We start from the raw sequence: 13,591 nt of genomic DNA, 5'->3' as shown, positions 1-13,591 counted from the left end.
ACGCCGAGGCTTGCGTTTCTTAGAATGGAGGTTTGGATACACCTTGATGTTTTTCTGAAACTCCTCAAACGCAACATAAGACAACATATACCTATGCAGAAGAGTTCAAAAGATCAATCACAAATCTTGTTCAGGAAATAAAAGAGGCATGGGGAGAAAAAGATATCACTTTTTATCTGGTAAAGTAACAATTATTTAATATGGGTTTATTTTGACAGGTTTTTCAATTGGTATAAAATGAGTGTTACTTTGTATTGCAACATATTCTTCATATTCATGGGCCTTACTTTGTGGAGGAGCATGGCCCCTTAGCAACTTATAGTAGTCAAGGCATGGAAAAATCAAGCATGCACAAGTTATTTTCAAAGCACAAGGCATGGGGGAGGAGTTACAAAAAGCAATGCTTTGGAGGAGCTATTCAATTGGTTTTTTCGACGACAACTTCAAAGAATGCAGATAAAAGATGGCAATGACACATGAGCAGTCACACTTTTATATATAAGATAGAATATATACAAAGCTAGCTTTCCAAATCTTTCATATTCTCTTCCTCCTCAGGGACATTTCCTCTATAATGTAGAAATTTTCTTCTCTTATAGCCACATCAGTTCGATTTGCAGCCAAGGCGTAGGATGTGAAGGCCAAAAAGTATCCTGCTCTAGAAGCAGAGTAACCTGGACCTAGCCAAAAATCCTAATTGCTGCAGTCTTTTCCAAAAACATTACTTTGTGGGCATTATATTGTAATCCTGAGAAACCTAGAAGCTTTGTAAGAGCTTTAATACAAAGTATGGGCCCTGCTACATCCTCTGAGAAACTACTATGAAGTACTAAAAAAGAATTAGGGTCAATCCTAGCTAAGTAGTGGCCAAGTGCAATGTCTTTCAATATACTACCACCAGCTCTCAATCCTTTGCCATGTCCCAAGAAGTTATTTGAATTAGCAATCCCCAACTACAAATAACACCCATACCAAATGAGCGTGGAACTCAAACCTACCAATGTGTAAAAGCAAATTTGAAATAATCTTACCACTTGGTTTTCATCGTACTCCAATTTAACTAGATTCCATAAATATATTGATGATGATGTCTCGTTGGTGTTTATCAATTCTTTAACGTACTCAGTCTCCTCTCTTCCAAAATTGGAAATCCCAAGTTGGCTTTGCATGCGATCGAACTCCTCATCAGTAATACTTAACTCTTTCTCAGCATCTTTTGCCTTGTCAAAACAAAGAGAGAGAGCTTCACCAGCATCAATAAACTTATCATCTCCAGTTTCGGTATCAAGTTTGAGTATCTCTTCCTTTGATTCATTCTCTATGTCAGCTATCCCATTTGCAGCATCAGAAGCCTCTACAATAATGGCTAGAAAATAATCTTCCATAAGATTGAAATTTTTTTGAATATCAAACAGTAATATGTACTCCTTCTCCTTGAAAGGTATAGATGGTAGAGAAGGAACAGTATAGTGAGAACTCTCATCAGTTGTTTGCAGGGTTTGCATTTCCTTGGCTCTCCTCAATGATGGTCTCAACTTTGAACTAAGCAACATCCAGCTTCTCAACAATAGAAGCCTCAAAATCTACATCTACAACCTTCTCTGTTTCCTTTTCATTTGCCAGGTCATCTAACATACAAAAGCTAGTAGACTTTGCTCCTTCTAACTGTTGCTCATCAGCTTTCATAGGATATTTGACAAGGGTGAAAACAATAAAAGCAGTAGACTTTGACATAATCTTGCAGTTCTTGGAATGAGTGGAGCACAATATGTCTCTTGCATAAAACCTGTCCAGAGAGTGGGCACCACACCTCCTAGTAAACACTGACTTTTCATTGCCTGTTGACCCAATAAGAACATGGACATTTTCCTTTGTATCAACTTCAATAGCAGGACCTGCTAGATTTTCAAACTCCAAAAAGTCCTCCAAAAAATATTTCTTACAATATTGCAAAACACTGTCAAGATCCCAATCAAGATTAAAGACATTCTGAACAACTCCATAGAAAGAGAGATCCATGCCATTCTGAAGGATAAAGTCAAGAAGCCTCTCTAATGGAGTGACATCAGTAAGCTCTGATACTCCAAGAACTCTCATTGCAGACTTTCCCTTCCCTGGAGATGTCCTTGGCATTCTGAAATTGGTGGTGGAGCATGGGGAAGAAACAGAATGCACAGGCTCATCACATCTTGAAGCCCTTGAGCGTGTAGAAAGCCTTCTCCTTTTCCTACTCCCTAACAGAACCTTGGAGCCCTCAAAATCTCTAGGTTAAGACATATTTGCAAGGCCTACACAATACGGCGCGATGAGACACAAACGCTAAAGACGTATGTTGCTACTCGCGCCGTATGGTGAAAAGTACAACAACAAACAGTCAAAGGCGAATGGAAACAAACAAGAATTTGGGAAAGCAAAAGGCTGCACCAAATCGAGACAAGAAGAAGGCTACACCCTAAACGACACGAGAAGGCAAACCCAAAAAAAATGAACACTCGCCCTTACGCCGTATCGGGAGACGAACGAAGAAGTCCAAAAAGGCAGCCAAAAAAGCCGTACATGACCGACACCTCCTTATATAGGGCATGCAATTATGCCACATGGCACTAGCTGTTGGGCACCGACATGTGGCAACCACGTGAAACTAGCGTTAGACCAAGACACATGGCACTACCCTGATGTGACACGTGGCCAGCAAACACGTGGAAAAATTGGGGTGCAACATGTGGCAAGCCCGAGTTACAACACGTGGCAAATAACACATGGGATGAGACACGTCAACAAGGCACGTGGCAAAACGACATGTGGCCCGATCGTTAGTCGACACATGGCATATAGACGTTAGGCAGACACATGGCACAATTAATGCGAGACACGTGTCACGACATGTGGCATGGTTGACGAGGGTATATAAGGGACCCTTTTGCTTACGTGTACACTTTACATTCTCTCGAGCTCTCGCGCCATGCTTGCCCGACACGGAGCGATCCCACTTCTACGCCTATTGCGTTCCTCTCCTGTCGCATTGTATCGGTTGCCCTCGCCCGATACGGAGCGAGGGTGCTTCTACGTCTTTCCCGGTTTCCTCCTATCGCGCTGTTTCGTGGCTCGCTTTTCGTGGGCGTTGGAGTTCTTTGCTTTCGCATCTATTGTGCTCCTGTCTGATATGGCACAAACGCTCAGATTCCTTCTTTTGCATTTGTTCCTCCTCGCACCGTATCGTGCCTGCTGCCCACCAAGCAAATGCTATCTTATCAAATTTTCTAGAAAATTCCTATCTCTCTTTTGTATTTTTGGCTCTTTTATTTCCTCCTCTGCATGGCAAGGACAAGGCAAACTGCAAGAAAAGTTTATGTAGATAGGAAGAACACTGGGGATAGAAGGAAGTTACAAATTGATGAATCTGAGGAGGAACTCCCTTCAAATATTACTGAGGCTGGGCCATCAGAGGTCCCAGAGGATATGGCCACAGAGATCCCCCCTACACTAGGTGTTGGCCAGGCATCTTCCATGGAGTCAAAGCATTCCAATGCAATGAATGTTTCTTCTCCTGAAGTTGAAGAAGCTAAGGGTGAGGCTTCCCCTGTGAAGGATTCATCCCCTCCAATTTCACCCGAGCCTACTTCTGTTGCAGCCAGTGAGCCTACCAAGCCACAAAAGAAAAAGAGAAAGTCTCGGTTCTTCTACATGCAGAGGTGTTTCAATGAGATAAGAAAAGCCCAGAAAGCCACAGAGCACGTGATTCCAAAGGCTGCTTTCATAAGAGTTGTAAAAGAAATCTCTGGCAGATTGTCTAGAGTGGCAACTGCCTCTGGTTTCATAAGAAGTGGCAACTCTCAGCAATTCTTGCTCTACAAGAGGCGGTAGAAGATTTTCTCATTGATTTCATGAACAATGCTTACATTGCCGCTGCGCATGCTCATAGAATTACCCTAATGAATAAAGATTTTAGCATGATTAGTAGAATCAGGTATAGGTTCAATAAAGTGTTGAGGCCCTTGCCTTCCACCGATCAAAAATCCTATGACATCCTTAACATTCCCCTGAAATTTTCCAGGAAAGGGAAAAAGCCAAAGTCGAGGATGTCACTCACCTTTACTCTACAAGGGGTGCTACTCAGCATGAGTCTATTTTGAAAGAAAAAAGGCAAGAGGTCTTGGAAACTGAATACAAAGTTTATAAGAGGAAAGCCGTGTCACTTGGTCCCATCAACTACGAGAGGATGGGTAAAGTGTATGGGAAAATACTTGTGAATGTTTCTGTGGAACCTAAGAAGGAGGATTACCTTAGTATATCTCCCAAGGACAAGCCCATGTTGGAGAAAAGGGATGTCCAACTATCTGACTCCATTGTTTTTTGTTGCATAAGGTAAGGCTTATAGGTTCAAGTATATTTTATATGTAATTTGTATTGATTTTGATTGATTCAAATAGCTTTTGCTATTGATTGCAGGGCATTCGTCTCCTCTCTCACTCCTGATATCCGTAGAGCCATATATGTTGTTGATCCACTTCTCTTAGTGGAACTATTTGCAAGATCTGGGTCTAATATTGCACCATTATTTCGTACTTTTGATAGTGTGACAAATTACCACATCTTTTTCCCTTATCTAGAAATGTATTTTTCTTTTCTATAGAGGAAAATTTATATTCATTTGTTTTCACCCTTCTGCTCACCTCTATTTTGAATTTGCAGAGGGCATTGGAGTCTTATCTATATCAACCGTCTTACTAGAGAAATTATCTTTATGAACTCTCTCAGCGGTGTTCATGGCCAAGCACAAGTGTATGTTGAAAGAAAATGACTTGCTTTAATTATATTTGCAAATTATATTTTGAACTAACAAAGCTTCCTTTTGTAGTGCTGGTAGACTTGTTTCTACGTTTTTGGATACTACATATGAGGATCTTGCTGATCCTCAAAAGCCTTATAAGTTTCTTCTACAAGAAATACCATTGCAAAGTGATGTGCATTATTGTGGATGGAGAGTTATATCAAATATTTGTAGAACAATGGATTCAAAGTTGCTACAAATAGAAGGAGTGAATGTAAGTTATTAACTTCATTTGATTTTTGTGTGACCCTTATCATAATGTCTTTTCACTAATTTATAACATTTATTCTTACAGTGTAGAGACTATCTTGATTCATATATTTGGTGGATAAGGGAGAGATGCATTGAGTTGATTTTGGACAAGGCAATCGCACCATATGATCCTGACTCCCCTCTTCCTCCCAAAACTTCAATGGCCAAGGGCACAAGCAAGGGAAAGGGCAAAGGCAATGGTAATGGCAATGGCAAGGGAAAGGGCAAAGGCAATGGTAACGGCAATGGCAATGGCAAGTCAGCCACAAAGACCACTGCTACCGAGTCTAAAAGAAAAGGAATGCCAACGCTTTCTCCTCTGAAATTTGATCCATCCCCTCTTAAGCCCCAAGAAAAGAGAGTACCTGTGAAGGTGAAATTCTTTCAACAATCGAAGAAGAAAGGCCCTGTGAGAAAAAACATCTTTGAAGAAATCGATAAAGAAGCCACAAAGACAACAAAGGAGAAGGCAACAAATAAAGAAGAATCAAAAGAGCAAACATAAGCATACACAAGCCTTATTATTTTGGCTTTGTACATTTATATGACATTTTTGTACCTCATGATGTAATGAACTTTTTTTTCACTTATAAATCGAATGTAATGTACATTTATTTCTATACATTCGAAAGGCAACTTGCTTCATGATAGCTTATGAGTTCCCACTAAGAAATATCTTGAGGACAGTCACTCAATTAAGATAAATTCCTGCAAAGTTTTCATTTTGAAGGCCCAAAACTCACAATTGTGGGAGGCAAACAACTCGTACAAGAGAAAGAGCGCTCGGCTCTTTTACCAATTGTTACGCCATTCACTTTGAACTTATATGTAGGGGATGTATTGTCTAGCAATTCCAAGGTATCCCTCACATCTTTCAGACTCCAATTGGAAGTAACATTCACCTCCTTTGCTTCTTCATGCAACAAAACGTGCACCATAAGTTTATACGGTGTGCAATCTGTATCGGAATCCAAGGGAACCCAAATACCCAATCTTAGTTTGTATCTCCTATAATCAAAGCCCAAAGCAAGAGTTTGGCGAGGGATACTGTAAGCCAAAGCCGAGAATTGAGGGCATGCACTGCACCTCAAGATATCACCCTTATGGTCGCACTCTCTAGATTTCCAAAGCGTCCCTATAGTGTTGTTCAAATCCTCTTCCGAACAATTTCTACTTAGCCAGGATACCTTCGTTCTTTGTAAATTTGCTGTTTTGAAGCAAGCCACGAAGATATGGAGGGATACAAACCATGATAAACGTATTCTTATTGAGATCCTTCCAGCTATCATGGACTTTTGAATATCCTAAGATATTTTGAATTTGAAACTCTGCACCGTTGCCTTGTCAGGAATCTCCCAGTTTCGATATGAAAGACTTGGCAATGGCAAATCTTCGATATGCCCATACCTATCTGCTCTAGAGGGAACCACATACTGTGCATAATATATAAAAACCTTGCATTCACTAAAAAAAGACACAGTTTGATAGGCATAAATAATGTCTTCCAATACCTTATGAATGGCATGGAAAGTCCCACTTAGGCTTTCCATAGGTTGCCATTCAATACTTGTTGACGGAAAGATATTTGCAATGACGAATCGGTTGTTAGTACTTGCCTAAATGGAAAAGAATTACATATGTTATTCAACTAATAACTTACAATGTGTTTGTTGGGGAACACGTTCGTTTGGAGGCAAGTGCATATCCTTGGCCATGTAAACATGCTGCACCTTGACAAACCACCCTTCGGGCATAATTTTGAAGGCAATGATACACCCCTTCCAGTGATGTTTTATATCATCTCGTTTTCTTCTTTTCACCTTATGAGAGCCCTTGCAAGATGGCAGCATGGTAACCCAATCATTTACACTAAAGGTTTTGGGCTCCCAATTTCCATTTGCTCCCTAGCTATAGACTGTGTAAGAGTGTATTAAATGAGAAGGGCGCCTAGAGGAAGCCATGAAAAGAATGAAAGTGCAGAGAAAGAAGCTCAAAGAGGGGTGAATGAACTAAAAAGTAGTGTCAAGAACACAAATGAATATGTATTGGGTGCCAAAAAGAATATTGAAAGATCTCCCGACTTTCAAAAAACTCATTATTAATTTCATCACATCGCTGTCACGTATTTTGTCATATTTGTGAGTAAATAAGGTCTTTGGGACTCCACAGACTTTGGGGATTTTGGCTAAAAAAGAAGAGAGAATCACGAAATGGACTCCACTATCTCTAAAAAAGAGGAGACAAGAATACCATATTCTTGCACACGTGGCAAACTCTCTTTGGCCTGTTTCTTAATCCCGTGATTAACAAAAGTACATTTTTGGAAGTGTTTTTGGCCCTAATGCATTTATCTTTCCGGGTGGGAGAACTCCAACACAGTATCTCTTGCAAGGGTGTGTTCTATAGTGATATTCTTCTCAGGTTTTATTTATGTGCTTCATGGTATCATTGTCTTTCTATCTATCCTAAGGGTGAAGTTGTTCTCAAGTGCAAGTTGATTAAGAGCCCTATCTTTCAGTATTTTCTTGTGGTTTTATTCAGCATGCTTTTAACACTAGGCTCAACATCCTAGTTGTGATTCTCTTTTGTGTGTTAATTCCCTTCCCTATCCAATGGCGATTCAGAGATCAATTAAGAGAGCAAAGACCAAAGATGAAGATGAATATTTTTGTTAGAGTTGATTGTGGTTCTTCTTTATTTTGTTTGCAAGGATGCTTCACTCTTAAGTGTCGGAGGAATGATAACCACGAAATATGTGCAAATAAAGGCAGAAAATTTGATCAATGTGGAAACATCTATTGTAAAAAATGCATTTTTCTTTTGTGCCTCTTGTCAAAAATAATTTATGAAGCAATGTAAGAATGTGGGTCCAAATCTCACACTATAAAATGTTGAAGGAAAAGGAAAGGCCAAATACCTTTGGCTTATTCTCCAAAATGAGGGGTCTTCTAAGACCTTAGTCCATGTATGCAGATTCAATTTTATATATCAAGAAAGGAGAGGGAAGAGGCTTGTCGGATGATTTGGGGAGGTGGGAGGTTGAGGTGGTTACAACCCCTCTCTTCCTTTATCTTCTCATTTCACGCTTCATCTCTCTCTATCTCATCTTGGCACAATTCTTGGTCTTTCTCTCTTGTGCTTTCTTGTTCTATCTCTCATGGAAGAAGAGAGTGAAAGTGAGGATGGTGATAAGGGCAAATCTTTTATGTGCCTTTTTCTCTCTTGTGTGTTTTGAGAGCATGGATTCTTGGTGAGAAGGAGAGTTTTCTTGTAGGTTTTCATGGCCAACGAGCCATTTGAAGCCTCTCTTGGCCAACTCAAGCTTCTTGATGTGCCATGGGTAGGGTGCTACTCAAAGAGAGAGAGAGAGAGAGAGAGAGAGAGAGAGAGAGAGAGAGAGAGAGAGAGAGAGAGAGAGAGAGAGCAAGGTGCCATGGGTAGGGTGCTACTCACACAGAGAGAGAGAGAGAGAGAGAGAGAGCAAGATGACATGGGCTACTAATATCATTTGTTTACTCGAGCTGATCTTTAATCTAAGTCCTCATTATAGATGGATTTATGTACTTCCTAAGACCGTGTATATATCTTATTGTATTGTAACTATTGTGCAATTGCGAGTGGTCCAGCTAAAAGATGGGTCAAACCCCAAGAAATTTTGGAGTGTTGTCTCACACTTAAGGACCTAGTTGGTATTAGGGGTGGTGCGATGCAAAGCTCAAGGTGACTCAACCACTCTCTATAATGCAAAAGGTGCAACTACTCTCACTACTCCCATGTGCTGAGTTAGATGGCTTCCTTTCAAAGGAGCGAGTACCTTGTGAGCTTCTTGGTGGTTTTTGGTTATGTCAAAATTCCCATTCACTTCATTATTTGCTTGACGCTAGAATTGGCACCTAGTCTTGCAGTGTACATTTTCCTCAAGTTCTTCTTATTCCTAGTCTAACTCAAGTGTAGGGAGAGCTGGTGGTGGCTGTTCCACAATTGGATTGTTTTATTACTGTAGCAGTAGCTCAACTAAGTGAGTGTTCCACATTCATGTTATTACCCATTCTAAAATAGTCTCTTCTCTCTATGGCTCACTAGCCTCCGTTTCTTTTTGTATTTTGCCTCAAGATATATATTAGATCATTGTGATGCTACAATGGTTGGATGACTATGATGTTGTAGTGGATGGACCACTAATGTTGCAATAATGGGGGAAATATAATGTCACTATGATTCCTTCTCTGTGATGTTATGATGTTGCTATGATAATTTTGCTTAGTTGTCTAGTTGCTCAAGCAAAGACACTCTCTTTTCTCTATGGCTCCTTGTCCTTCTTTTCTTAGCTTTTTACGTTATGTTATTTATTGGATCACTAAGATGCCACAATGGTTGGATCACTACAATGTCAGTGTGATTGGATTGTTGAGTTATTACCTTCACTACATGTGATGGGATGTGTCCATTTGCCTTGCATGAAGCTTTTTCTTTTGAATCCCTATGACATCATAGTATCAATCACACTTGCAATAATATTTCTCGACGATATCATATTGAAAATTTTCATTGTGATATCATAGTATTAATCACGAACTAAACTTGAGAGATTGTAAAATTTTAGGCTATTTTTTCCCAAACACATATATATCTAGCACTTTATCGGCATCAAGAAAATAATAAAGGATTTAGTACATAAACCTAATCTACCTTTTCTCAATTCTCTGTCATTTTCTCCATTTCTATTCTAGCCAAATGTTTTTGGGGGTTTTATATGCACCATATAAAAGATACTAGCTAATCACAACACACCCTATTTGTTCCATGTGGTAAGGATATTAATCTCAAAAATAAGTGTGTCTATCTAGTTCTACAAAGTAACAAAATAAAAATGCTCATCTAACATCAATGGAACATGGATGGATCTCACATCCATCAATAGTCTCTCCACACTCATTTACACTATCTTTTAGATATTCTCTCTATCCTAGGCAAGCAAGTTGGGCCCTTTTTATTGCAAGCTAGCTACCCAGCAAGCTAAACCTCAAGAGAAAGGACATGAACTTATCGAAACCCATGGCTCTTGCCATTGTGGTCAAGAAGACATGATAGATTCTATCAATCCTTGATTCAAAACATGGCTCTTTGTGGTCAGGAAGATAGGATAGGTTCTATCAATCCTTGATTCAATGCATGGCCTCTAACATCATTCATTGCCTTCAAGAGATGATGCCTCAAAGCTTCAGTCTCCAATGTCATCAATGTCTTCAACTTCCATGGATGGCTCCAAGCTTCAATCTTCATAAGAAAGGAGAAAAAATAAGAAACAAGGGGATGAGCAGAGAATCGTCCCTTCTCTGGCATTCATATACTTAAGCTCCCCCCCTCACTCACTTTCACTCTATGATAACTATACAAGAAAATATGATGAGAATATAGAATAGAGACCAATGTTGGCACACAAGTGAATAAGATTTTATACCTTATATTCATTTATTGTTAGGGTTTCTTCATTCAAACCTAATTTTCCTTTTCTTTTCCATTTACAATGCCAAGTGTTTAGCACATGCCTTCAAGTTTTGTCATTGGATTTCTCTATGTCCTTTATAAAACACATTGTATAGGAGTGAGCCTAATGATTTCATTTTGCAATCCATGATTTCCAAAGTTTTAAAATTCATATTTGAGAAAATAATTAGTTGGCTCATGTGATATACTATTTATCTTTATGCTTCTTTATATGAACTCATGATAGCATCACTTGGCTATTAAAATTGCTTCATTTTTACACACATTTGCTTCAATCACACACTATGAAGGTAGACAAAATTTTCTCCCAAGTATGACAAGCATCACAAGGACTCTCAACCCCTTGGTAAAGAAGGAGAGCCCTATTTTTTTGATCCATTTTACAAAAAAACTTACTCTCATACCTCTCATATGCTTGGAAAGAGTGGAGATACATGATTAGCTCATTGATGAGGACCCTCTTGATTTTGAGAAATCAATGGCTTGCTCAGATGGCTTGTCACCTTGAGACTTACATTCCATAAGAAGACCATACACTAACTAAGTCCTCAAGCTTGGGACAATGCACCAAGCTTGATTGGCGCTTACCCATCTCTAAATGACACTTGCACAAGCATCGCACTATAGAATAAGATAGGCATGCCCCTAAGGAGATCATCTTATAAGTTTGCTAAAGACTAAAGAAGCACCCAACAACATCAATGGCCACATGTTCTCTGCAACAACCTTGCATATATGGAAACATCATCCACCTTCTCAAATATCATCACTAGAACTACAATGACAAACTTCCCATACCATCAAGAATGATTAGAACTCCCCTAGAAGAACCCTCTTGCCACTACCATCCCTCATATTAAATTCTATACTATTGTGTGCCATGGTATTGTTACGTGTCTCCCTAGGAGGGCATAGTGTTAACCCCATCATGGAGAAAAGTAGTAGAATGTAGGGGACACCAATAAAATCAAGGAATAATGTTTTCTAATGCAAGTACAACAATGTCATCAAAGGAAAACATTTGTAATTGTTATTTCAAAAGATATTATATTCAGTATGATACCACAAGCGAAAATTGTAATGATTTTAGAGGGAGTAGAATTTCACTCAAATATCTAAATGCATGTATTGCAAATCTGATCATGAGGCCATAAGAGTGGGTTGGATGCCGAAGGAGGGTGTAAATCCACTAGAACCTATGCATAAAAAGGATGAAAAAAATGGAACAAGCTATTCATGTGTGTGTAAACTTGTGGAATTTTTGTTCTTGCCTATCTTTCCATGCTATTGTGAGAGTGAAGGAGAGGAATAAAATAAGTGTGAGAGTGAATGACTTGGTAGAGAGAAGCTCCTGGTATTCCATTTTCTATTCATATATCCTTTCATAGTGTGAGGTAGAGTTGAGAGGGAGTGAGGGATGCATTGAGAAGATCACTTTGCTCTACCTCCCATTCTCCTTCATCTTCTCCTCTCCACATTATGTGAGAAGGTGGGTGTGAGGACATGGAGAAAACTAAGAAGCATCTCATGAATTGTGGAGCTTGATTATCCATTGCTACTACAACTAAGTCGGTAAGTATGCACTCTATGCCCGTGCTTCAAGTTGCTCTATTATGCAAATGGTAGATTAGATTTGTCATAAGGTATTGGATCTAAGTTTGTTAAGTGAGAGATAGTCATGATTATGTGTGACATGCCCTTTAAACAATAATGGTTGTGCCCTAAGTCCCTATATTTAGCTCATGAGCATAACACTAATCCTCATTTCACGTGTTGTGCCTTCGCACAAAACACCTTGACAAGCACCTCAATAGCTTGATAGTAGCTTTCATTAATGAAGTTTTCCAACCTAATTCCAATAGCTATGCCTTAGCTGGACATTGTGGTGATAGCAAGGTTGTGTAGGTGGTCGCCTCTGATGCCATGAGGCATATTTCACGGTGGATTCCGTGAGGTTTTACGATGGATTCCGTAAACTTTGTTGACCGGGGCTCATACACAAAGTGGATTCTTTGTGCGAGAAGTTGATGGGGATGCCTATTCTTTTCAGGCATTTCATTAATTTAGTGTGTACATGGGTGATTCCATAGCAGGCGATTCCGCAAAATACATATTAAATTAATAAACGTTTATGAGTTTAGAGTGCGCACTCCTGATAAATTAAGGTTAGGATTGATTTCTAACCAGTTGATTTATTTATGTAGCTGAAGACTGCTAGGTATTCACTTTTGTCAATTTAATTGTATTTTTACTAACGATTGTGAATGCTTCAGTTGATGTGTAGAGATAGCAGCAGTAGCGGAAAAAAGCATTGGAGGATAGCGTGTATTCGAGTTATCACTTATATTTTGATGGGCGCATACCTTAGGCATGGTGCCTATATTTTGTCACGCCTATTTATTAAGGCGTTGGATATTTATTATTTTGTATGCGCATGGGCGCACAATTATGATATTTGTATTTGGACATTGTATTGGGTATGCCTGACTCTTTGGGCACCCGCCCATTAGCTTTATTTCTATTTTGTGCTAAAGCAAACTTAAAAGCCAAAAGCGTGCTATTTTGTAATTTGGGCTATTATTTGAGCTTGAAGATGATTAATACATAAAATACATGCTTTGTGGAGCACTCACACAAGGCATGGAGGGAGATTGCACCCAATTGGTCTCTTGTTCATATCGTGCATGCTTTCTACCTTGAGTTTTGTGCAAAAAGTAGAGTTCTTTTGTTCTTGGGGACCTTCCGGCATTTACTACGCAAGCATACAGCATCTGATCTGTGCACGAGTGGTATCAGAGCGAAGCTGAGATCGAGAGCTTCCAATCGCTACCCATCTTGCGCGAAGGCGGAGCTCCTGGAACGATTGAGCTCTACAGTCAATCTTATCACGAACGGTCGATACGGGTGGATTCCTGGTGGTCAAGAACCTCTGTCTACAACCTTTGATCGCAAAAGACCGGCCTGAGGAGGCGGAGGACCACGTCAACATCTCCTTCAATC

Source organism: Lygodium microphyllum, chromosome 15 (genome assembly GCF_053477565.2).
Source record: "Lygodium microphyllum isolate KBCC chromosome 15, Lygodium_microphyllum_v1.1.10, whole genome shotgun sequence".
Classification (NCBI taxonomy): Eukaryota; Viridiplantae; Streptophyta; class Polypodiopsida; order Schizaeales; family Lygodiaceae; genus Lygodium; species Lygodium microphyllum.
Note: the sequence above shows the minus strand (reverse complement) of the source record.